The sequence below is a fragment of the Anomalospiza imberbis genome, chromosome 19, assembly GCF_031753505.1.
Source record: "Anomalospiza imberbis isolate Cuckoo-Finch-1a 21T00152 chromosome 19, ASM3175350v1, whole genome shotgun sequence".
Classification (NCBI taxonomy): domain Eukaryota; kingdom Metazoa; phylum Chordata; class Aves; order Passeriformes; family Viduidae; genus Anomalospiza; species Anomalospiza imberbis.
In genome coordinates, this window is record NC_089699.1 from 2,382,819 (window position 1) to 2,408,330 (window position 25,512).

Here is a 25,512-nt window from a genome sequence, read left to right on the forward strand (position 1 = left end):
CTGTGAAGCTAGGCATGCACAGGGGCACTGTGTCCCTACACCCCATCCCACTGCACACACACATTCCCAAAGGGATTCAGCTCTACCTTTAACATTTGGTTGAGTTTCCTCTTATGTGGGTGAAGGTTCTTCCAGCCCCTCTTGCTCTGATGTTTAAAAAACTTCCCCACTGCACCCAGGGTCCGTTTTGCCTTCTCCTACAGTTTCCAGATCCTCCCATTATTTGTAGTTCATCCTGATGTTCTTTTACATCTTTAGAGCCTTCACTGCACAGGGATGAGCCAAGCCAGCCTCTCCTGTTTTCCTGTTAGAGGGGAGATCCATGTGCCACTAACATAGGTGACCTCAAGGGGAGCATGAAAATCCCTGACATTTAAGGAGCAAATGGAGGGAAAGCAGAAATGCAGAATACATAGCAAATATGGACTGAAATTCTGGAATTTCAGATCAGATTGTTCTGAGGATTTCCAAAGTGAAGCAGTAACTCCTGCAAAGCATTTTAACAAACCCTCTGTAAGGCATTTCTCATTAAAAATAACAAAACCAAACCTCATGGTCAGCACAGTCTTTTATTTGGTTCAACTTCCAGACAGCCTACATTCAGGGGGAAAATCTGTAGCATTTTGGGAAGATTTCCCAGCCATGGAGAGTTGTGAAGAGCCAGCCTTGTGTGCAGGGACAGCTGGTGCCACCCAGGCCAGGAGAGCTGCTCTGATAAACCCAGCAGGCAAATTTCTTTAATTCACAGTGAAAAGCCAATAACATCCACAAGATATGCCCATGCAAACTTAAGGTTTTTAAACGATGTATAAAGTAAAACTGATCTATAATTATATATAAGTTAAAATAGCTGAAGACTGTTAAGTGAGATCCAGAAATTGAGGTGGAAAGTAGATGCTGACAGCAGTTTTTGCTTTTGATTTTCAAACACAGGGTGGTTTTTAATCCTTCCCCACGAAGTGAAAAAAGCCACTACCCCATGTCTGCACATGCCAGATCTTTGGGATCCACGACCTGTCCCTGCTTTATCCTCAAATCCACTGTGCACCAACCATGGCCACTGCCAGGAACACGACTCAAAGAGGAATTTCTCCTCCTCCCCATCTTCTCAAGACTCACTAAAAGAACTCCATCAGGGAAAAGTTGGGAGTGAAGTGTCCTTCCTTCCTCCCCTGCAACTTGTCGAGACACTTAAAGGAATTTTAGGAAGGCAAACTCACTTTGAGCATCAGCCTGGCCGGGGGCGGAGAGCTGCCAAGTTATTATTACAGCGTTTTGTTATTATTTAATAGGAAGCATCCCAGACATCTTAACAAACAGGAGTCCCTTGCGGCTCTTCTGCTCAGGATTCCTTGGATCCTGTGACTCAGCACTTTATCCTCACAGAAATGGTGTGGAAAATACAACTGGAAGTTGTTTCCTGTGACTCAGCACTTTATCCTTCCAGAAATGGTGAGAAAAATACGACTGGAAGAGTCAACAAGCAGCACTCATGGATGAGAGGAGCTGGGGGCACTCGTCAGGAAAGCCTCGGTGGGTCCTGTGGACCCCCTAGACCTGTGGGATTGTCCTTTCCAGAACAAAATTATCCATCCCACTGCCCACAGGAAAGATCCGGGTGACCAGGATAACAAATCCTCCTGGAGGGAAACTCCACCTCCTCGTGGTGGCCACATGAGGGCTGCAAACTGGTTTCACACCAGCATTTGCTGACAGCAAAATATAATGGAAAACATTTCCGTGCAACAATGCCGACCGCATCCTAATGGCATTTTATGTAACCACCCCGGGATCATCAGATTCCAATTAAGCAAAACCAAGCTGTGGTGCTCCAGGGGTGACACTGCTGCCATCCCTGGGCTCCAGAGCTTGTCCCTGTCCAACCCTTGGGCACAGGAAGTGCCATGGTGGTGGCCCAGGGACAGGTCTTGTGGCCACATCCCAAGGGAAGGGAAAAGAAGGAATTACAATTTGGTTCAGTCTGGATTTGGCCATCCCTGGGGTGTCAGTGGGTGTTGAGAAGCCTGGAAGTCTCTTTGAGCCTCTTTAAGAGCAGCTGGGCCTGGGATCCTTGGACTTTCCATCTTAGATCATCCACAGGATGGTCTATGGGATCACAGAATCATGGAATGGTTTGGGTCAGAAGAGATCTTAAAAAATATCTTGTGCCACCTCCTGCTATGGGCAGGGACACCTTCCACTGTCCCAGAGTGCTCCAAGCCCTGCCCAACCTGGCCTTGGACATTCCAGGGATCCAGGGGCAGCCACAGCTGCTCTGGGCAACCTCAGGGCTTTCCCAGCCTCCCAGGAAAGGTGGAAGAAAGGAAGGGGCAGGAGGACCCGGGGGACAGGAGGACACACCCTGGCAGTGTCACTGCACATCCCAGCATCTCAACCACCACTAAAATCCCATCAGGTGTGTTCCTCCCACAGCAATGAGCAGATGCCCAAAGGGAGATCTGAGCTGGCCCTATTTGAGTGTTGGATCTGTGACCTCAAAAAGAAAATTTCTAACTCCAGGACCCTCGTCTTTCTTCCAAATATTTGCTAAAGAAGCACACAGAAAAACTGGATTGAACAAAATGATTTCTCACATTTTATGAGTATTGAAAAATGAATATTTACATCACACTTCAGCTTTTCTGAGCTATTTCTATCTAAACACAATTTCTGGCATAAAATACTGGGCATTTTCTACCTTGATTTTTTTTTTCTTTGCAAGAGCATCCAACTGTAAAAACCTTCATTTTAATGCAAATCAGGGATGGATGAAGCAGCAGAGGAACTTTTGCTCCCTTTTTGGGGACTTTTGTCCCAGCTTTTGCTCCCTTTTTCTGGCTGGGGTAGGAAAGGAGGCACTTTGAGTCCCACTGGTGTTTTCCTCGAGCATTCTCACAATTATCCCTCAGCCTTCTGCTCCATGTCCTGAGATTCAGAAGCAAAAACAGACAATACAGGAAGTTTTGGTGGATTTTCCTTCTGTTGAGCTGTTGTGGGGCTGCTGTGCTCCTCTTGAGCTCTCAAAGAACCTGAAAGGTTCATTTTCTTCCCTCCTCTCCAGTTCTGCCACTCTACTCCAATCCAGGACATAAAACCACAACCAGTCACACCAGAGAAGCATAAAAAAAAAAACCAGGATCCAGCGCTGGGACAGCAGGAGGAGCTGGAGCTGGGGCAGGACAGAGTGTGCAGCCACCAGCCAGGGTGACAAAGTAGGTCCAAGGTGATCAGAGTGAAAAACAAACCCGCCACGTCCCATCCCGTGCCATGCCACGCCGGGGTTGTTGTTTTCTCCTCGGAGGTTGCTCAGGAAGTTTGCAGCAGGATACGCCGCTGACCTCTGCTCTGCTCACGAGTCGCGGCAACGCTTCGCTCACCTTCTCTCCCACCACAAACAGAATGTTTCCTTCCCAGGAATCTGGCTCTGCCTGCAGGCTTCCTGTGCTGGGCAGCAGTTTAACCCTTTGGGATGTCCCATGTCCAATTTTGTCCAGTGGGATCCCTTGGGGAAGCAGCTTTGATTGGGACTCATTGGCTGCCACAATGCTGTCCTCAGTTATCTGAGCTTTGTGGGGAGGAGGAAGGAATAAATGATGAAAAATAAAAGTTATCTGCTTTTGTTTTTTGAATTAGTCAAAATTCAGGTCTGTGTGGGGTGCTCTGCTTGGTGCTATGACCAAGGAGCCCAGAATACCAGAGAATGCATTCCAGAAATGTGGAGATCCTACCACCTGGATGCAAAATCCAGAAAAACTCTCTTCCTGGTGAGGAATCCTCTGGAAGGAGCACAAGTGAGTCTGTGGCAAAGCCCCAGCTTTGTCCCAAGAGATGCTCTGTCCAATGTGCTTATTTCAGCCCCAGATAAGCTTTGGATTAATCATGAACGGTTTGGAAGGTGGAATTCCCATCCTACAGGTACATTCCAGCCCCAGACATCTCCTGGAAAGGAGGCAGGAGTTATTCTTACCCTCCACCTCTGCAGCAATTGCCCTTGCTGGGTCCATCCGGGGATGGATGGTTGGAAGAAGCAGTGGGACAGCCCCATCCCGGGGGCTCTGGTGGCTCCTACTTGGTTTAATTTCACTTTGTAGCTGGAGGGGCCATGGGGACACAACAGCAGCTTGAAAACAGGCTCTGGAAAGAGCAACTCACTTGCTGAGCCATTGAGGATGTTGTTTATATGTGAGATCCTGTTTTCTTCCTCCAGCAAAGTGCTTCTCCTCCCAGGTGCATCTCCCGTGGCTCCCCGGGGCGAGAGCAGCTTCCTGGCAGAGTGACCCCGTGGGAGAGGCCAGGATCAGCCAGGGGGACAAGCCCCTTGTCCAGGGGAGAAGCCCCCCAGCCAAGGGTCTTGGGCTGACCAATGTGAGGTGGTAAATAAAGCCCCCCTCACCTCCCTGGTGGGGAGAGCAGGACCTGGGTTGACCACCGTGTTATTTGGGTCCATGTGGGCTCCTGGAATCCTTCAGAATCCCTGGAAACAGCCCCAAGTGTTGAGGGAGCTCAAGGTGGAAGGGGCCATCACCACCACAAAATCCAACACTGCCTGGGCAGCCCTTGGAAAGTCCTCAGGATCCAAGCGGGCAGTGGGATTTTTCAGAGCAGTTATTGCAGACAACACCTCAAAACGACAGAAAAGTGGGTGCTGGTGGCACCAATCTCCAGCACACACCTGCAGGAGCTGCTCTGCACAGTGGGGGTGGCAAGGAAGGAGACTTTGTAGTGGAAGAACTGGCTCAGGGGGACAGGCCAAAAAATGGGATATTCCTGATTATGCTCCAAGAGTTTAGAGAGGAGGCGTGAGCCCAGGGAGTCTGCAGTGACACACACGAGGACATGGTGGTGTCACCATCCCAGGGGGGTCCAATGATGCCCTGGGGGGGATACCCAAAAATTTCCCCCACCTTCAGCACCTCCCAATTGCTGGAGATGCTGCCTGGGCTAGCACGTCCCTGGTTACAGGAGGGGAGGACAGGGCCTGGCAGAGCAGCAGCTGCCAACATGGGAATGTTTGAACAAGGAGCGAAACCTCATTTAAACAAATAAATAAACAAGCTGACATCCTCCGGGCCCAGGTTTATGATAATAAAAACAGAGCGCGCAGCTTGTGGGAGGAAAATACATCGTGTATTTTCACATCTCCCACTTCCTCCGAGACCGTCGCAAGAATTTCCTCCGAGTCCATCGCTTCCTCCTGACATTTCTGAGCTCAGAAATCCCTATCTGAGCCCCAGTGCCCTCTCCATGGTGAGTGACGCAGGAATAAGAGCCTTTGAAGGATCCCTGTCAGGCAGACTTTCGTGGCTTTGAGGCATTGGAGGCAGGACACAGACAAAGCAGAGCTGGGGATGGGGACCCAGCACGTCCCAGCCTGGGGGTGTCCCCTTTTTCCAGCCCCATAACAGCCCTGGAGGTTTGTGCAGAGCAGCACTGGGCAGCTTCATTTACCCACATGATGGTGTCCTCCATGCAAGTTCTTCCTGTTGAATTCCAAGGAATTTTCTGGTGGAATCATCATGGTATGGTTTGGGTTGGAAGACATTTAAAGCTCATCTTGTTCCAGGGCAGGGGTGCTTCCCACTAGACCAGGTTGCTCACAGAGGTTCTGAAAAAAGAAGCTGCAATTGGGACCTGCACCTGCACCCTGAGCTGAACCAATTCCATCTTTATTTTAAAATAAAATCCTCTCTTCCAGTCTGCAGTGGAGGAATGGACAGAGACATCTCCCACACTGATAACGTGGGGTGCAATCAGGAACTCAATGCAAAGCCGTGGTTTAGGAATGGGCAAAATTAGGCAAGAAATTTGCTGGAGTCACAAATAAACCCTGGGAGATTTTAGTGTTATTTCTGTGTGAGGGTCCTTAAAATGCTTTCAAAAATGGGGGTGAAAAATTTTCCTGGTGTTCAGATCCTTGAGCAGTGCTCAGTTGTTTGCACTAAGTTGTGAATGAGCTTGGGAAACTAAATCTAAGATTTCAGTAAACAGGTTATGGAGATGGGAGCTGGGATATCCTGGAAAGCCCCAGCTGCCCTGAAAAGGAAAAATAAAAAGGAAAAAAAACCACAAGTGCATTCCAGATTCTTTTAACAGGAGGTCAAGTTGCCCCAACTCTGGCTCCAGCCAAGGCATTTTTTTTCCTAAGGATCAGATAATTTAGGCACCTCTGCCCTAAAGCAGTGACCTCCAGCTGTCCCCAGGGGCTGTGTCCCCAGGGCAGTGCCATCCACACCTCAACAGCCCCGAGCCTGAGAGCGAGCCCCAGCAGCACTATCACAAGGGGAAAAAATAAAGTCACCTTGGGAAGAGAATGCTTCCCATTTTTTGGCTCTCAGAGGTGTCAAAGGAAGCAATCTGACGTCGAAGGGCCGGAAAAAAACAGCTCCTTGGCTGATGTTGCTGCTGCACGGCGAGGTCACTCCACAAGCTATCAGTGGCTTAAAAATAAATGCAGCATGGAGGCTGCCATTCAGCCATATCCTGTATCCGAAAGCTGCAAGCAGGAAGAAACTGGAATGACCTTCCCTCCCCCCCGCCCCATTCCCATGGTTTTTTTTTTTTTTTCTTTTCCACACTCCTGGCTGTAAATCACTGAAATTTCTGCATTACAGAGGTTGAAAGCAGCCAGGGAAGGGCTGCCGTGGGTGATGCCAGGCTGTGTGTCACCTCCCTGGTGTCCTGCACAGGGATGGGAGCTGTGACACAGAGCTGTGGCAGGGAGCTGTGACAGGGGACGTGCTCCCAGGTGTCCCCAGGGGGTTGCTGCGTGCAGTTTGTGTGTTCTCTGCCTGGACACCTGGGCTGGAGGCCGAGCTGAGCCTGCACGACAGCTCTGGGCACGGATGGAGGGCGGTGCTGGGGTCACCATGCCTGGATGTTTAAGAAATGTGTGGATGTGGCACTTGGGGACAGGGTTTAGTGGTGGCCTTGGCAGTGCTGGGTGAGTGGTTAGACACAATAATCTGAAATACCTTTTCCCAGCCCAGTGACTCTGTGATTTGATGATGATGATGATGATGATGATGATGATGATGGTGGTGGTGATGGTGACCGGGCTCACACCCCTGTGCTGCCTGCAGAGCGAGTTCTCAGACACGCACATGGGAAAAGAGAAATTCCTCTGTGGAATATATTTAGTAGCTTCTCCAGCAGGTTAAAAAGACATCACAAACCCATCAGTATTGTCCCAGTGTAGCCTGTCCAGGCAGGAGTCACTCACACAGAGGATGAGACACGGGAGGTGAAGCTGCTGGGGACACAGGTGATGTTCCCTTGCTCCAGGAGCAGCTCAAGAAACGCTGCAGCAGCTGCCGATCTGGCCCTGTTCACTCCTGGTCTGTGTAATTCACCTTTTTTACCTTCCTCCCTCCTCCAACCTCCATCAGGGATGGGAAGGAAGCCCTGAACGAGGAACGTGGGGCAGGCAGGGTAGGAGCAGACCCCTCTGGGAAAGGAGCTCCCAGGTAGAGGTGTAAGATTTTGGGTACTTTAAACACTCCTTGGCCAGGTGATCCTCACCTGAGAAGACCCCAGGCTCCCATTTCTGCTCCATCACCCAGCAGATTTTGGAAGAAACCCCACAGATGAACTGGGAGCTCTGTGGGAATGGGGTGCCCAGACTCACTCCTTGCAGTAGAATCAGAAATACTGATTTTTTTCCCCTGCATTTCCAGTCTTAGTGAGGCTTCCCCAGTTAATGCCAGGGATGTCCATGACAGGGATTATTTGGGGAGCCTGGCCATGCTGAGAAGTTGACACCAGCATTACCAAACTGCTGGAAGCTTCTCCCCACCACAGCAGCACAGCTGGGGTTTTACTGAATCAGGGCTGTTAAAACTCCTGCTGTCCCTTCTGGTCCAGCACCCGGCTCTGGTCCTTTCCAAACCCTGTCAAGCCTTTTTCCACCCAGCAGCAATGATGAGAATCACCAAGGTAAAAATCTGTGGGCAGAAAATCAGCTTATGAAACCCGTTTATATTTTCTCCTGAGAAACTTCAGAACACAGGAAAGAATCGACACCCAAACAGAGAAAGAAAGAGGAAGAAGATTTATGTCTCCTCTGCTGAGAGGATCAAAACCAGCCGTGATGTAATCTGTGATGGAGCCCACAATCCCCTTTTGATGTCTGCAGGAAGGAAAGAAGATGCTGAGAACTTTCTCAGCTCTCTGGACGTTATTTCCACATCCAAGGTCAAGAGGTGGTGGAAAGAAAAATAAAGTCCCACTGGGAAATGAGGAGTTGAAAGAGCCCTTTCCTTCCCTGGGGCTGCTGGGCAGGGGCAGAGCTGTGCCCAGGGCTGGTGGGATGGGTGGGCAGGTGTTGGGATGAGTGGGAACCACAATCCCATTCCCAGCTGTGCCAGTGGCTGTGCAACACCTGCACAGTTGAGGGGCCTTCAAACAGCTGTGGAAGTTCACAGAGGGATTTGGGAAAGCAAAATGTTGTGGCCACAGGCTGACCTGAGAGTCCCCTCCCACAAGAGTGTGTGATCCCGCCACACCACTCACAGGGAACCCCTAAATTTAGACCCACCAGCTGTGAGAGGCATGAGAGGTATTTAAGGGGCTATAATTTTAGACAAAGCATAATAGTGAGATATATTTAATTGTGTTCTGTGGGGGGCTGAGCCATGCCAAGTATTTTCCATGGTTATTCCTGTAGATCTTGACGTGAGTTAGCAGCAGCCACGGCGATCCCTGGGCAGAGCCTGCAGCACGAGCGACAGGAGGCAAAGCTGAATTTTGCATTTCACCCCAGCTGGGCTTTGTGAGGGAAGCACTCAGGCATGCACTGGAGCAGGGAAAAGAAAAATCCCCCCTGCAAAGGCCAGGTGTGAATCCTCAGCACGGCTTCAGCTCCAGCTCTTCCCAAATCCCCCCACCCCTGCAGGATGAACAGGGCAGGCATTGGAGTGGTCAGAGCTCCACAAGCCAACTTCCTGAGCTGTCCTGCTCCCCTCCTCTTGTCCCCCTCCCTTCTTCTTTTCATCTTCTTGCATTTCAGGAGGGAGAGGAGGAAGAGGAGGAGGAGGAAGGGAAGGGTAATTTTGACTGATGATGAGGAAACAATTTGGTGTAACTCGAGCCAGTTTTTTGTCAAACACTCAGCACCCAGCATCATTTTCCCCAGCCTGGGGAGGCTCATCTTACCCTACTACCTGGAGGGTGTTTAACCTCCCTCCATCCCCCCCAGCAGGTCAGAGTTTTCCAGACATCCAAGGAAAGGGGAAATTTGTGTTTTGGGTTTTTTTTTTTTTTCTCATTTGTCTGTTTTCCAACACCACTTGTCCCCTCTGCCTTGGAGTATTTGTGCTGACAGGAGAAGACCAAAGTGGAGAGAGGAAAAGGCTGGAGAGCTACAGCTGCACTGGAGGGACTTGATGCAGCTCTAGGAATGGATTTAATAAAACACAGGACAGAGGGATCAGAGATCAAGAGCTGGTCCAGCCCACATGGGCCACAGGGTAAGAAAACTCCCTTTTTTTGTCTCATTTTGGCATCTGAGGCCCCTCCAGTTCAGCTCCTTCGGCTCCCCCTTAGCTCAGAGGTGTTTTATTTCCCCAGCATCTTCTCAGTGATGGTGGCCAAGGGTGGAAGCTCCCCCAGCCCCACTCTGGCCATCCACAGCCCTCGCTCCATGTTCACAGAGCTGGATGGGAACAATCTTGGCTGATAAAATCTCATCCAGGAAGGTCTGGACAGAAAGGTGAAGCAGCTCAGAGGAAGGACAGCAGGAAGAGAAGAGTCACAGCTCCTGAGTCACAGGTCCAGGCAAGACGTTTGCCTGCACTATGAATAACTCCCCTTCCTTGGCTGACTAAAAAATAATTAATTTTTAAGAACCCAACTGATTTTTATTATTAATGTCCTACCTGGGTGCCTCACGCTTGCAAATAAAATAAATTTGGGTTGGTTTCACATTTATCTTCAAGTGGTTTCACATCAAGTGTTACAGAGATAAAAAGTGGCCTGCAAAGAAAACAGAAGTTTTTTTAATATGTTTACCATCAGATGGTTTCATGGGCCACGTTATTCTTAACCCATAGAATTTTATTAATTTCAGTTTTTATATCTGATAAAATATCTGGTTTGAATTTTAAAAATTGGAATTTGGGTTTTTTAATGATTTGGGGCAAACAGAAGTACACAGCATCTGGTGAAGTTGTGCGAGCATGTGGTTCCAACCTGCCTCGGAGCAGTTGCAAGTGTGTTCTGAATAATTATCAGGTATTCTAACCCAATTATTCACTACTAGTCAATAAAAAAAGGAGTTATCCCAACAGCTTCCCTGTCACGCATGGGATCACAGCGAAATGAGGAAGGAAGAGTGCGTGGTTAATCACTCCAAACGCTTCCTGGGTGTTTCACAAGGTGCCTTTTCCAGGGAGAAATGACATCCTGAAGATGCTGTGGCTCAGAACCCATGGCCTCTGGGCCAAGGAAAAGGTGACAGGACCAAACCAGTGTCACCGCAGTGCTGGGAGGGGCACGAGCCTGCCACACTCCCCAGCCCGTGCTCCTGTGCCACAGAAACCTCTGGAAAGGACCACAACCGAGAGGATTTAGGACCTGAACGACTTCTGCAGGTCTGGGCTGACGTGCTCCTGTCTCACAGCCAACAGGCAGGGAAACTGAACCCGAACCCCTCGTGTTAATCCCGCTACGGAAAAAGGGTTTGAGCAGGGAAAGCAGAGAGGGGACAGGCTGAGTGTTTAACTGGAGCACAGAGGAGGCATGGGCCAGCAGGGATGGTGCCTTTTTGGGCTACCTAAAAATGGAGGCCAAACAAAGTTAAGGGAATAAAAAGCAGGTATATTTATTGAAAGGCCTTCAGGTATATTTAGGGCAGACAAAGCCCACCCAAAATGGATGATGGGTCACAGGTTTTCACACTTTTATAAGTTTGGTCCATTTGAACACTGGGGGTTAATCTTCCAATTACAGCTTCAGCTAATGAAGTCATTGACCCCAAGTTTGCTGTCCCCATCTCACTTTTGTTTCCATCTCTGGGGGCCTGAGGCAGTGAGGTGTCCTTGATTGCCAGGCCTGGAGAGGAATTGTTGTGTCTGCCCAAAATGGGGAAGCAGCAGCTCACACTGTACATGGAGTTTAGAGTTACACACTGAAGAACTGCAGGATTACAAATAGATGAAAAATAGAAAAGGCAGAACCCTAAGGCACCAGGGATGACCTGGGCAGTGGCAGCGAGCTGCTGCCTGTCCCTGCAGGGCTCAGGGGTGCCAGCGGCGCCAGGCAAGGCCGTGGTTCCCGACGAGGTGCAGGGGAAGCTCTGCACGACAGCACTGGGGGGCTGCAGGCTCCTTGTCCCCGTGGGCTGCTCGGGTGGCTGTGAGAGAAGCCCCTCTGTCATCACCCAGCTCCGTTTCCTCGGGCTGCTCCCTTTCCTGCCCCATCCCCATCCCGGAGCGCTGGGATCGCTGTCGGAGCTGCTGCTGGCCCAGGGGCCTCTGCTCTGGCCCTTTCCAAGCACAATAAAAGCCTCGACCACCAGCCCCAGAAGTCTCTCCTAATTAAAGGCTTTAGGGATGGATGTTCCAAGAGCCGCTGAGATCCGGTGGAAGCGGGACAATGTAAACACCTCGGGAAACGCCTCGGTTTCCAGATGAGTTCCCCACACAAAACCCTGAGCCACCAGAGCAGAGCAGCAGTGAAGGCCATGCATTGGCCCTTGTGCTGCTCAGACAGCAGAGAAATGGAAAAATTCCTTTATTCCTGATTATTCCTGATCAGCAGAGGTCCAGAGATTTGGCAGCTGGGAGCTTTTTTCCCTCAGCTTCTGTGTGTGTCCATTACTGTTATTCATTCCCCTCCTGCAGCACCAAACTCCCTGCTCTAGGATGGGTTATAACATCTAAAATGCAAAAGCTTTTCTTGCCTTGTGGGCAACAGGGATTGGAAATATTTGATCCACTTTTTCAGTGCTGTCCGGGGATTTTCCTCTCTGAGGGAGGCTGTGCCCTTGGACATCAGGAGTAATCCATGATATTATCATCCATCAGAGAACACCGAGGCTGTTTTTACACTCATTAATTAAACCCCACGTGCTGCCTGGGAGGTGGATACAGGCAATCCACCTCAAATTAACCTGGAAAAGGTGGATTGGCTCCTCGGACCTCACAGGTGCCCTTCCATTCCTGCCCAGCTCCCAGATAAGCTGGGACCAGGTTGTTCGTGCTGGTGCCATTCCCTCGAATCTGCCACAGACCACACAGGGGAATCAACAGAGCAGCACCAAAAAAAAAGTCCCCATCCTGCCTATATCCATCATCTCCTGCTTCCCCTCTTGCTTTTCTTAGCATCCAGAAGAAAGAAAGGAAAAAAAAATCTAAAGGCAACCTGAAACCACTCCACACTCCCAATGAGAAAATAAAAATGGATGTTGCAGGCTCATGTGTTCTATACGTTTCCAAATATTTCCATCTGCTCCTGAAATTTCCATTAGGAGTTGCCAAAAACTCTTACAGAATTGTTAACACGATGGTAAATTTAGATTCTTTTTATGGAGAGACGTTTCCCCACCCTCATAAAAGTCTGGTATCAATTTGTCCTGTCACTGATAAGCCAGAGGTATTGCTGGATTTGCCCTTTTGCTCCCTGGGATGGGATCAGGGAAGAGAGGCAGCACCCACATTTTGGGTTTGGGTCTGTCCCCTCCATCCTCCTGGTGGCAGCACAGAAATACCTTCCAAGGAAATCACCATCCCCAGCTGCTCACCCCACGGATTGTTCTTCAGTTTGGAAGCTCCCAAAGGAAGGTCAGAGGCTGTTGAGGTGTCCTGCCTATCCACCACCCAGACCCTGGTTAAAATCCTGGTGTTAACGAGCAGGTTTCAGACCCTGATTAAAATCCTGGTGTTAACAAGCAGGTTTCAGACCCTGATTAAAATCCTGGTGTTAACGAGCAGGATTCGCGCTCAGAAGGATGCAGGGCAAGAGTGAGGAGTGGCAGGACAAAGGGAATGGCTTCAGACCCGCAGAGAGTAGGGTTAGATGGGATATTGGGGAGGAATTCCTCGCTGGGAGGGTGAGGAGGGGCTGGATGGATTTCCCAGAGCAGCTGTGGCTGCCCCTGCACCCCTGGGAGTGTCCAAGGCCAGGCTGGACAGGCTTGGAGCAGCCTGGGATGGTGGAAGGTGTGGGTGGAACTGGGTGATCTTTAAGGTCTCTTCCAACTCAGCTGGGTCTATGAGGGCAGATCATTGCTTAGGGGTGATGGAAACCCCCCCAAAAAAAGCTCAGGGTGAGGTGGAGAAAGCAGAGAGAGGCCTCAGCATGCAGGGAAGACTCTCATTAATATTTCCAGGTGCTGTGATACATCCAGAGTTGTGTCACTGGGCAGCTTCCCCAAGGGTGAAAACACCATTGTTTTTTCAGTGAAACATGGCATTCTTTCCTGCCAGAAAGGGCCTTTTTGGCCCTCTTGTGCAGGCTCCACCTGGGGAATTACCAGTGGCATCACTCAGGGCTGACCAAGCTGTTGTTGGTGCTCCTGAGTGAGAGCACAGCGAGTGCTCTGCAATATTATTCTAAAGCACTCACTCCCTGCGACCATTTAATAATAATCCTGTTCCCACAGCAGAGCAAATTAGGGCCATTTTCCAGAGGAGAAATTAAAGATTCAGAGCCTACACAAAAAAAGCAGAAAGCACCAGTCTCTCCTCTGAGCCGATGTGAAGAACCCGTGGAGCCTGAGCCTTTCCCAACCTCATTTTGTACCTCCAGACAGACCCCTGTGGCTCAGCCAGGAGAAATCCCTGCTCTGCCCGAGCTCCTGGGTGACATCAGAGCCTTCTCCTGCCCTCCTGGCAGAGCTGCCCCATTTTCAGAAGCATTTCTCCACACGGAAAGGGATTTTTCTCCTCTCCAGTATTCCCAGGCTGTTCTGCCAGGCTGCCCCCTCCATGTCCCGGGATTAAAAATGCTGATTAAAAAGGTCTGAGCAGCAAAACCCCAGCGGAAAACCCCCTCAGAGATGCCTTTAGCTGTGAGAAAGCCCTGCTGGAGCACCCACAGGAGTGGGATTGCTGTGTGGACACTGCAATCTCTAAAACACTCAGGAATGTTATAAATCATCACCTAATTAATTAATCTGAGTTTTACTCTGCCTAATCTTCCTTGAGGAAGGAGGGAGAGCTGCAAGTCTGGATTCTTGCTCCTGGGGGAACAACACAACAATGGGGTCAGGGAAGGGGAATTAAAACGCCTCATTTCATTTTTTTTTCCACTTTCAGGATATATTTTGCCCATCTCCCAGCTGATTTCTCCGCTCAGCTCCTGGCTGGGGACAGGCTGGGAGGGTGACACGGAGAAAGGAGCCCTTCCCACAGAGGAAACCCACCTGATCTCCTCCTTGATGTTGAGGGTTTTTTGTTTTGGTTTTTTGTTTGTTTGTTTTTTGGTCAGGGTTGGGATTAAATGTGCTAGAGGGTATTTCTTGTTCAGACTTAGATGTTTATTAGTTTTTATCTACATTAGAGTTTCACAAATGGTGAGTTCTACAGCACTTCACTCTAACAAACTAAAAATGGAGCTGTATCTCTCTCTCCACAAGGTTTTTAAGGATGAATTGTCTAATTAAGAAATGACACAAATTATTATTATTTTAATAATTGTTCTTTTAATAATTATTATTTTAATTTAATAACTAACTACTTGTGGCTTGCAATGCGGACTTTTTTATCTAATTACATAATACTGTCTAAACTTATGAAGAATAAGGTGAAGAAGGAGGACCAGCTTCTGCCTGAAAATTCCTATCTTGCTTTATATATATTTGTATTATAGCTATATATATATAACTATTCTAAAAGCTTAAACTCTATGTTTCCTACTATGTGGTATTGCACGCTTCTATTTAAACTACACACTTATAATTCTAGTTCTATCATTTCATTTTGGAAGCCTTCTCCACGGCCTCAGGTAAAATGCAGTGTTCTCCTGGGGGTCAGTGCCTGGCAGCACAGAAATCTCAAATTCTCAGCAGCCAGGGTTCCGACACTCCTGACCCCTTCCCTGCAGTCAGATTTCCCTGCCCATGGATTCCTTCTTCGAGAGCCGGGGCTTTCAGGGACAGGCACCATCAGGAATAAATGTATTGCCACCTGCAGCCTGCTTGGGAAAGAGCTGCTGGAATCAGCCCTGCTCTTACAACCTGCTGCTTCCAAATCCCTCGGATTTCCAGGGATGATGGGCATCAACCCTCGTTTCATCGTTGTAGGAGTTAATTAGTTTATTTGATTTCTAATTTTGATCTGTGTCCAGAGATGTGGGCTCGGGGGAAACAGGGACGTTTCCATCTGGTGATGTTATTTACAAGCTGGGGTGGTGTTATTCAAACCTCGGTGTAAAAAAATGGGGTTAAAATCTCCCTTGATTTTAATATTCCTTTTTATTTTGAGACCAAAACTTCCCTGTTTTCAGTGTTAAATTCACCCAGGGATCCACAGTAGCCTCCTCAGCTCTGCAGAGATGGGAGTGTGTTTATTTGTATTTTAAGTAATTTTACCTTAAAAAATGCAATGTTAGGAAACATTAACAGTTAAAGTATCAGTGACTATGCTCTTAGCCAGATCTGCTTTGTTGGTTTTTTTAATACATGTAGGAAAAAAAAATCTTATTTGCCTGAAGAACACGTCAGAACTTGAACAGATGGGAGTTTTTACCAAAAGGAGACTGTTTTGTTCAGACATCATTCCCTTTCCAAAACCTCAAGTAAAGTTTTATATCTTTCAGCAAATCTTGGAGTAGGATTATAAATTCAAAATAAAAATACAGAAATTTCCTATGGCAAGCTTATAAATGCCAGTTTACAACATTTTCTGGTGTCTTAATGAGAGCCATGTGACCAAAGCTATATATTCTAGGAAATAGCCAAAAGGCACATATGCTTTTACAAGCCCATTTTTAAATGTAGAGGACTGATTTTCACAGATTTAACACAAGAGGTTATTATCCTTTTTTAATAAAAAAAAAAATTACTGGTTTTTTTTGGTTTTTTTTTCCATTTTCAACAAGCTCTGCACTGCTGGGGAGAACCAAGTCCTCTCTCCAGAGACCCAGTGCAGTGCAGGGATGGTGATAATCCCCTGGCAGCTTCCAAAATCTCAGTGTCATCCATTTTCCATGTTGATATTCCTCTGGCAGCTCCTCAAATCCCAGTGTCATCCATTTTCCATGCTGATATTCCCCTATCATCTCCCAAAATCTCAGCCTCACCCATTTTCCATGCTGATATTCCCTCAGCAGATCCCAAAAAAGTCACCCATTTTCACAGCTCCCAAAATCCCAAAGTCACCCGTTTTCCATGCTGATATTCCCCTGGCAGATCCCAAAATCTCAGTGTCATCCATTTTCCATGCTGATATTCCCCTGGCAGATCCCAAAATCTCAGTGTCATCCATTTTCCATGCTGATATTCCCCTGGCAGATCCCAAAATCTCTGTGTCATCCCTTTTCCATGCTGATATTCCCCTGGCAGATCCCAAAAAAATCACCCATTTCCCCTCAGTGTAGCTTTGGTTGTGTGATTGCAGCACCAATGATGATTTTGGACTGCAGCATCATTAAACCACATATATTTTACTTAAACCCTGCCAAATAACTCAGTGGCCCTAATGGCACATAATGGTGTCAGTGGGGGAAGACCCCGGGCTGTTCCTAAACCTCTCCAGTTGGAAATTGTCAGTTCTGGTGTCGCAGCAGGGCTGAGCTCTCTGCTCCTCACAGCCCAGCCCCGGTGATCGCCCCCAGCCCCATTTCTGCTGTCAGTAGCGATCTTCATCCCTACTGAATGCCCCGTGATGGGTTGTAGCCTCCAGCCATCCTCCCTCCCCATCCCCAGCGCCGGGAAAACGCAGATGAGGCCAGGCACTAAAAGGGTGGGAGGCCACTCTGCCTGAAGACAGAGGTTCCCTATTGTTGGAACCCTGGCTGCTGAGAATTTGAGGCTTTCTGTGCTGCCAGGCACTGAGCCCCAGGAGAACACTGCATTGACCTGAGGCCGTGGAGAAGCTTCCAAAATGGAATGATGGAACTGGGATTGTGGGGGTGGAGTTTGAATAGAAGTGTGTGATATCACAGGGGGGGAAACTCAGAGTTTGGGGGTTTAGAATGCAGTAATAGATATAAAGCAAGATGGAGGTTTTAGAGTGGAGGCTGGGCCTTCTTTATCTTCTCACCTCTTCTTCACCTTCCTCTTCCTTCTTCTTCACCTTCTTCTTCCTTCTTCTCCATGGGTTTGGGTGGTTTTGTGTAACTGGACGGAAAAGTTGGCATTGCGGGCTTCAAGTGATTAGTTATTGGGCTAAAAGTGAAAATAATTTAGATGTCATTTCTTAATTGGACAGTTTATCCTTAAAAGACCTTGTAGCAAGAGATTGTTGGCCATTTTGTGCCTTGTTAGTGAAGAACTGCAGAACTCCCCGCTGTGATACCGTAACCAACACCCTGCAATACTTCCAGTGGAGCTTCCAGGGCACATGGGGCACACCCCAGAGGGGTCCTGGGGGGTTCTGTGTCTGCATGTCCTAAATATCATCTCCAGGTTCAACTAAACCCATCAGCTGCCAGCACTGAGGCTGAGCAAGGAGGAAACTCGCTGGGTCAGGCCCAGCAGAGGTGCAGGGATGTCCTTCAGCCCAGGATGGCTCCTTGCTGGACTGGTTCTGACTGGGATGGAGTTGATTTTCTTCCCAGTGGCCACTGTGTGGACACTGCAATCTCTAAAACACTCAGGAATGTTATACATCATCACCTAATTAATTAATCTGAGTTTTACTCTGCCTAATCTTCCTTGAGGAAGGAGGGAGAGCTGCAAGTCTGGATTCTTGCTCCTGGGGGAACAACACAACAATGGGGTCAGGGAAGGGGAATTAACAATGGGGTCGGGGAAGGGGCTGTGTTTTGGCTTTGTGCTGAACACAGGGCTGATAACCTGGAGATGTTTTTGTTATTGTTGAGCTGTGCTTGCACAGTCAAGGCTTTTTCTGCTCCTCACCCCTCCAGTGAGGAGGCTGGGGGGCACAAGGAGCTGGGAAGGGATGCAGCCAGGACAGCTGACCCCAAGTGACCCCAGGGACATCCCAGGCCATCCAGTGTCAGGCTCAGGGGATAGAGGAGGAGGAGGAAGGGGAGGACGTTTGGAGTGATGGCCTTTGTCCTCCCTGCTGTCCTGGGGATGGCTGAGCCCCTGCCTGCCATGGGAAGTGGGGAATTAATTCCTTGTTCTGCTTTGCTTGCATGTGTGGCTTTTGCTGTAATTATTAATCTGTTTTGATCTCAGCCCAAGAGTTTTCTCAGTTTTAGCCCTCTGGTTCTCAGTCTGGTTCTCTGTGGGGCCAAGCTGCTGGGGCTGGGGTTAAACCACCACAGCTGGGAAGGAGCCACAGCTGGAATCTGTGCTGGCACCTGGAATCTCCGAGTGGACCACGAAATCAGCACGTGACCCCCAGACTGTCCATAGGAGCCTTCAGTGGCATCAATTTAATTGTTAAATATTTGCGTGTTTCCAATTAAAACTGAGCCCAGGAGATTCTGCAAACCTGGGATGGGCCATGGATGTGTCCTGTGCTCCCCTCCAGCACTGCCTGGTGGGCCAGGGAAGCTCTGGCTATGCAAGAGTTAAGGGCTGGGAATTAATTAACATCTTCCATCTTCATCTGATCTCAGGTGGATACTTAATGTTTTTGTCTGCGGAGGTTTATTTTCCTCCAGATTGATTGGATGAGTTGTGTTCCCAGAGATCAGAGAGTTCAGATGGCAGAGGATCCTCTTACCAGAAGATGAAAGCCAACATAATCAACTGCACAACTTCAAAACATGCAGCTTGTTCTTGTTGGCTGTGCCTAAGTTTTCCCTGCAGAGAAGCTGTCGACAATGATTTGATATCAATCCAGTAACAATCCCTGGTTTCTAATAATAATTTGCACTTCAGTAGAAATGTTCATGTGAGGCTCTGAGAGCATTTAGCAGATGGCCATTAGTGAAGCTCCCCAGTTCTCCTGCGAGGAAGAGATAACAATTATGAGCCTTGTTTTACAGATGGTGACACCGAGGTGAGGCACTGAAAGGTGAAATAACTCTCCTAATTTTCCATAATGAGCCAGTGGCAACAGATCCATGAATGAAACCCAGGCATCCTGCTGCGATTACTCCACAAACCCTATATCCTTATCTTTCACAGGAAAACGTGGTCAAAGAGATGAGCCTGGAAAGCAAAAAGCAAATGACTCAAAGGCAGGATTCATGACACATTTCTGGAAATAAGGAATTAGGTCTGGGTCAATAAATAACTGGGAAACCAGGGGGACGCAATCCGAGAGGCATGTGAAAAGAGGATGGATGGAAAAGAAAGAAGATAATGGAAGGGAGGGGAAGGAAAACAGAGCAGCTCTGACTTTTTATTTCCACTCTCGGTTTCAATCAGCCTTGTAAAATTAAAGGTTAGGCTCTGAGAGAAAGGAGAAAGCTCCATCTGCTCCCATGGGGACGCATCCAATGGGTGAGGCTTCAAACTGCCAGTAACAAAACCCTCTGATGGCTCCTCACCCTGCAGCCTAGCGCCAGCTGTGGGAACATTGCTCGTTTTTGGGTACCTCAGAGGCCATGGGGAGGGCAGGGAAATGGGGCTGGAGCTCTGGGAACAGCAGCTGGAGCTCTGGGAACAGCAGCTGGAGCTCTGGGAACAGCGGCTCTGCCCCGCGGCATCACCCACCAAACCGCGGCGGGGTTGGAGAGCGCTGTGGGCTCAGCCTGGCTGGAGGTGCGAGGGCTGGAGCTCCAGGAGCTAATTTTAGCTTCCACCTGCACTGCCTTTGCCTTTCTCACCCAGCAGGGCTGCCCTGCCAGCGCTGAGCCACTGGCTGGTGCCCCGAGCCGCCCCGCGCGCCGCGCACACACGCCGAGGGGAACGCGGCCCGACTGTGCAGTTTATAAAACAGCCAAGTGGAAGCCAAAAGACTTGAGTCTAATCCCTCCAGTTAAGTCATCTAGATTCCTTCTCGCCACCAGCCATCTGATCTCAATCAGCAAATCTTGGCCTTCCTCTCCTGACCCAGCCGAGCGCGGTGCTGAGGCCTGAAGTAATCTGCATGCAAAATGCTTTAGTAATGATTCCTCCAGGAGGGGCTGCTTTGATTGTTATTTCCCAAAAGCCCTCCAATATGAAAGGGGTAGGCAAACAAAAAAGGTGGCTTGGTAATGTTTGCCATCAATAATTTGTCAATGCTCTATAATGTTCCTCCATTTATTTTCAGTGCCTGTGGTTAATAGAAGTCTATTGAAAGAGACCTATTTATATGATTGCCTTCAAAGCAATCACTGGGTATTAAATGGGATATGCTTTTAGTCTGAAGGTTCCTCCAATTGTCTGTTAGTGGGATTCAGCAAGTAAATGAAACAGAATTAAACATCTGTGTGTTTAACATCAATAAACTGCATCATCTTTGGATGCAGCGTATGCTTCAAAAACGTTGCAATATCTTCACAGATTTATAAACTCACAGAATGGTTTGGGTTAGGAGGGACCTTAAAGATCATCCAGTCCAGGGACACCTTCCACTATCCCATGTGGCTCCAAGCCCTGTCCAGCCTGGCCTTGGATACTTCCAGGGATCCAGGGGCAGCCACAGCTTCTCTGGGCACCCTGTGCCAGGGTCTCATCACCTCACAGGGAAGAATTCCTTCCTAATATCCCATCTAACCCTGCTCTCTGTGAGTCTGAAGCCATTCCCACTTGTCCAATCACGATTATATTGATTTCACCATCACTCCCAGCACCAGAGAGCCAGAACTGGAACCAAAAGTGTGCTGGAGTGGTAACACCAGGAAAACTTGGGAGAGCAGCAGCGATGTCTGATGGGCAAGATCTTGACTGGAGACTTGGAGAACCTCAACCATGAACACACCCATGGGTGCTCCTGTTGCAGGTGCCCCTCAGGGGCATAAGAGCTTGGTGGAAGCTGCTCAAAGGCAGCTGGTTGGTGTGGGAATTGGGATGAGGATTCTGGAATGCTCACTGGCATATTTGCACTTTGGATGCCAATATTACTGCCCATCCAGGAGGGCTCCCAAAGGAGAGGAGAAAAGAGAAGATCACAGAATCACCAGGTTGGAAGAGACCTTAAAGATCATCAAGTCCAACCCATCCCCAACACCTCAACTGAACCCTGGCACCCAGTGCCACATCCAGGCTTGTTTTAAACACACCCAGGGATGGTGACTCCACCACCTCCCCAGACCATTCCAGAACTTTATCACTCTTTCCGTGAAAAACTTTTTCCTGATATCCAACCTATACTTCCCTGGAAAGAAGGGCAGTTCTGTTCAGCCCCAAGGACCCAACTTTCCCTCTTCTCTTCCTCACACCTCAACTTTCCCTATTCTTTTCCTCCCTTCCCTGTGATGTTAGTTGGGATAACGCAGGAATTACTTCACAATTTCATACATGGAACAGGCAGGGGAGGCAGAGGAAACAGGATCTGCCATTTTCAACCCAGATAATTGCATTACAAAGCTCAGCACGGTTTTCATTATTGTGCCGTGTTCAATCAACCTCCATCCCAAAGGTGCACACGGATCTCAGGCTATTCCAGGCCTTGGCAGCTGCTTTGCTGTACTTGCTCCTTTTTATTTTTTTTAATTTTTTTTTTCCATCTTGGGGCTTTTAAAATTGATGGGAGGCTGAAGGCAAGAGCTGATGCATTGTAGATGACAACAAAAGAGGCTCCATAAAATTGCTTTTGGCATCTCGTATGCGTTCCGTCTACATCTTATAAATTACTGCTGCATTACAGCGATAAAAATAGGTTAGTATTTGGAATTGATTACAGTGAGATAAAGCCCTAATAAAAAAAAAAAAGCAGTGATGCATAAATATTCTGAGCATACAGGGGTAATTTGATTTGATAAAATAAAAATATGGCTCTTAATTTCTTCCTTTTAAACAGAACACACACGCACGTGCAGTGCAGGGAGAAGTTCAGCAGCTGTTCAGTTTAGGATTCTCAGAAATGGGTCTGTGCCTCTTGCAGCTCTTCCCTTCAGACATTTTTATGGCAATCTCTTCATCACCAGCATTCCCACTGCTGGGTTGTAATATTCCTGCTGCAATCCCAAAGCGTTCAGCCCAGGCCTCTGTGCTTCTTCCAGGTGACAAACATTGATCTTCCTTACACCTCAACTTTTCCTGTTCTCTTCCTCGCTTCCATGTGACATTAGTTGTGACAGCGCAGGGATTCATAATTCATAATTTCATACATGAAACAGGCAGGAGAGGCAGGGGAACAGGATCTGCCATTTCATCAACCCAAATAATTGCATTACAAAGCTGCATTTAAAACTTGTGCCCCTCAAAGCTTTTTATTAACCAGGCTGGCTCTCTGGAGTTCACTGTGCAGCATGTCAGCTCTGTAGCCAGTGCTCTCGCCCTCACTGGGACTGCAGGATCAGCAGAGGGAGCTGGGATATTGTTTTCTGCAGTTCTAACATAAATGGAAGGATAATTTTATTTACACGAGGAGGAGGGAAGCAGCGATTCATGTTTCAGCACGACCAGCCCAACACACTTCACTCCAGCAAAGCGGTTTGGCTCAGACAATGAACTCAGGGTGAATGCTGGCCTTGCATCAGGACCAAAGCACGGCCTGAGAGTCACCCTGGAAAGAAAGGCAGGTAACAGGGATGGGGCTGGCAGGGAATGCAGGAGCTGGGGAAACACAGCAAAGCAGCACATCTGTTCTGCAGCCCAGCAGCTGCAGCCAACCCTTCGGCCACACCGCCAGGAGTGCTGAGCCTCCAACCCAGGAGCCCAGCCCCGGAGCGAGGCTGGGCACGGGGCTGTGTCCCCTTGAACCCCTGGAAAAGCTGATTTTTGGGAGGGTTGGGGGCAGGAAGCCGCTGCTGCCGTCCCTCCGGGCCGTGCCTTTGATGTGGGCTGGACGGGATGTGGCTGCGCCTGCTCCCGCCAGCCCGAGCAGGGAAAGGGAAACCAGCGGCAGCAGGGCTGATAATTATCCCTGTCGAGCAGCTTGAGCGTTCCCGAGCTTTCAGTAATGTACGATAAGCTGTTGGGAGTAAGATGATCCCCAAAAACCACCCATAGGAATGGCAAAAGCAGCCCAAAGCGTGTCCCGACTCAACTGGTAGCACTTCCACTGAGGGAAACACAGGTAGGCTGAGAGCATGTTACTTTTAAATTTCATTTATTTATTTTTGTGTACATTTTCCGTAATTCGACTGACATACCATTGCTATAAAGATGCCCTGCTCTTTGAATTTTTCCATCCAAGACCACTAGTTTCAAGTGTGGTTATGAAAAGTCACGGCAAACATATGACTGGAAAGAGGTGGTTGGTTTTTGACTTCCAGGCAGTTGTTTGAAGCATTTCAGAGATGCACACGATATTCAGCAGAACACACGCACGCACAGTGCTGGGTTACACACACGCACACGCACACACACATCTGGAAAACTGTTACAGTGGTTGAAGTCTCCAAAAAGGTGTACTGTCCCCTCTCAGCAGCAGTGAAAAACCTCTGAGTATCCTGAGAAATCAAATCAAAGCACAGTAAAGAGGAGTAACTTTTCCCATCAGCAGTGTTTGGGGTTGTTTGGGTTTTTTTTTGTTTTCAAGTCAAATGTATTTTGCCAATCTGATTGAAGTGAAGAGGGTGGGGAGAAAGTATCTGTGGCAGTGAAGGTTAAAGGATACCAGTTCAGCAGGGATCCTAAAAGCATCTCATTAAAACAACAACATGGAGTAAAAGCCTCTCAAACGTTACACACACACACTACTGCCACTCTGCTGCTCCTGCTCACCCCCAGAGCACGAGGAACAGCACTGAGATGGGTGAAGACAGCACAGGGAAGTGTTGCAGGTGGAGCCAGGGGGAGGGGACGTGCAGCTGTGCAGGTGGGCAGCCAGGTGAGCACGGAAGGGCTCTGGAGCACGGGGACAAGCCTGGGAGCTTGGCAGAGTGTGACTGATGGGACTTGGCAGTGCCTGCACCTGGCTGGGAACGGGAGCTCGGAGCGCCCACCCTGCACGGGGCAGCTCCAAACCCTGGGCAAAGCCCACAGGACACTGCCAACCACCCAGTGCCACCTCACACCCACGTCAGTGCCACCCAACACCCTCCAAGCTGCTCTGTCTGGCCATCCCACCCTCCCCAAGGCTGTGATTCGGGGTGCTGCCTCAGCCTGTGGTGGTTTGGATTCTCACGAGGAAAGAGTTCCCTCGACAGGGCTGAAAACTGAGAATCACCCACTTTGCACTGTGCTGCCTTTAACCCAACACCACAACTCTGCCTTTGCTGCCCTGCTTACACCCCAGGGCTCTCCCGAGGAGCTGGAGCTGCCCTGTGCCCTGGCTGAGAGAGGGGTTGTGTGAGGTGACAGAGCCCTGCAGAGGAAACCAGCAAAGCCTGACACAACACAAACAAACACCAAGCAATTAAAAGAAGGATGGGAGATGTGGTCTGATGTACTTCTGCCAAGAAATAAATATTTTACGCTGCCTTTTTTTTTTTCCCAAAAGCACTTGCATTGTGTTTTTGTAAATCTCAAAATGGTTGAGTTACTCCCTGCACTCCCCCCAAGCACAACACGTGCTCACAAACACACACACACACACCTCACACCCTCTAATGCACGTATTTCCAGCTTTGTAGAGCTACTGGATTTACTTTGAGACAAGTTTCTTGTGCATTTGGACAATTTACTTTGAGACAAGTTATTTGCAAGAAGGCAAAGTTCATGCATGGCTTTGACAGCTCCACTTTCTCATAAATGGTTTTTGAAAAGCAGAAAGCAAATGAGGGCCAAAGCTCCATTTAAAGTTCACCTCGGATGCCTGAAAAGCATTTATACCCACATCCTTCTGAGGTCCCTGCTTTATGAACTTCTAATCAATTCCACATTCTGCTACCCAACATTTCTTATATGTTGGGGAAAGAAAACAAACCAGAAAAGCAGTGTGAGCTGTCTGAAAACAGCTGCACCACAGCGCCCAGGCTGCCCAGGGAAGGGCTTGAGTCCCCCTCCCTGGAAGGGCTTAAAATGTGTGGATGTGGCACTTGGGGACATGGGTTGGTGGTGGCCTTGGCAGTGCTGAGTTTTTGGTTGGACTCGATGATTTTAAAGGTTTTTCTACCCTAAATGACTCTGTGGTTCTCTGATTCTGTTATTCTTTATCAGAAAGGCTGGGGAAGCTTTTGAAGGACCCTTCCAAGGGGAAAAAGGGAATAAAAAGAACAAAATCTGATTGGTTTTGAGCCCCCCAGTCCTGATTCTCTCCCACACTTAGGGGATTCCCCTCAACATCCCCTAGAGAGCAAGAAGCTGCAGATGAGTTCCTCCATTATTTCTGCAGGACACGTGTCCTCCATCCCCAGAGGTGACACCTGGCTGTCCCCAGCCCTGCCTTGGCCAATCCTGACCACCCAGGGCTCAGCAAACTCCATGGAAATCTGATAGAGAAAAGCCTCACAAGAGCC

General features: G+C 48.7%; 1 protein-coding gene across 3 annotated transcripts in view; it reads right to left on the bottom strand.

The window, feature by feature from the left end:
- Nucleotides 1-589: 589 nt before the first annotated feature.
- Nucleotides 590-25,512, bottom strand: part of MAP2K6 (mitogen-activated protein kinase kinase 6) — an 86,870-nt gene continuing 61,947 nt past the window's right edge. Inside the window, exons 13-14 of one of the 3 annotated variants that reach the window (XR_011005319.1) lie at nucleotides 9,873-9,969; nucleotides 590-735 (exon numbers count right to left, since the gene is read on the bottom strand). The gene's annotated coding sequence lies outside the window, so the exon portion shown is untranslated. Of the gene's footprint in view, nucleotides 736-8,586; nucleotides 8,709-9,872; nucleotides 9,970-18,208; nucleotides 19,020-25,512 lie in introns of those variants that run through there. The other 2 variants (XR_011005320.1, XM_068209989.1) reach the window with 2 other exon arrangements.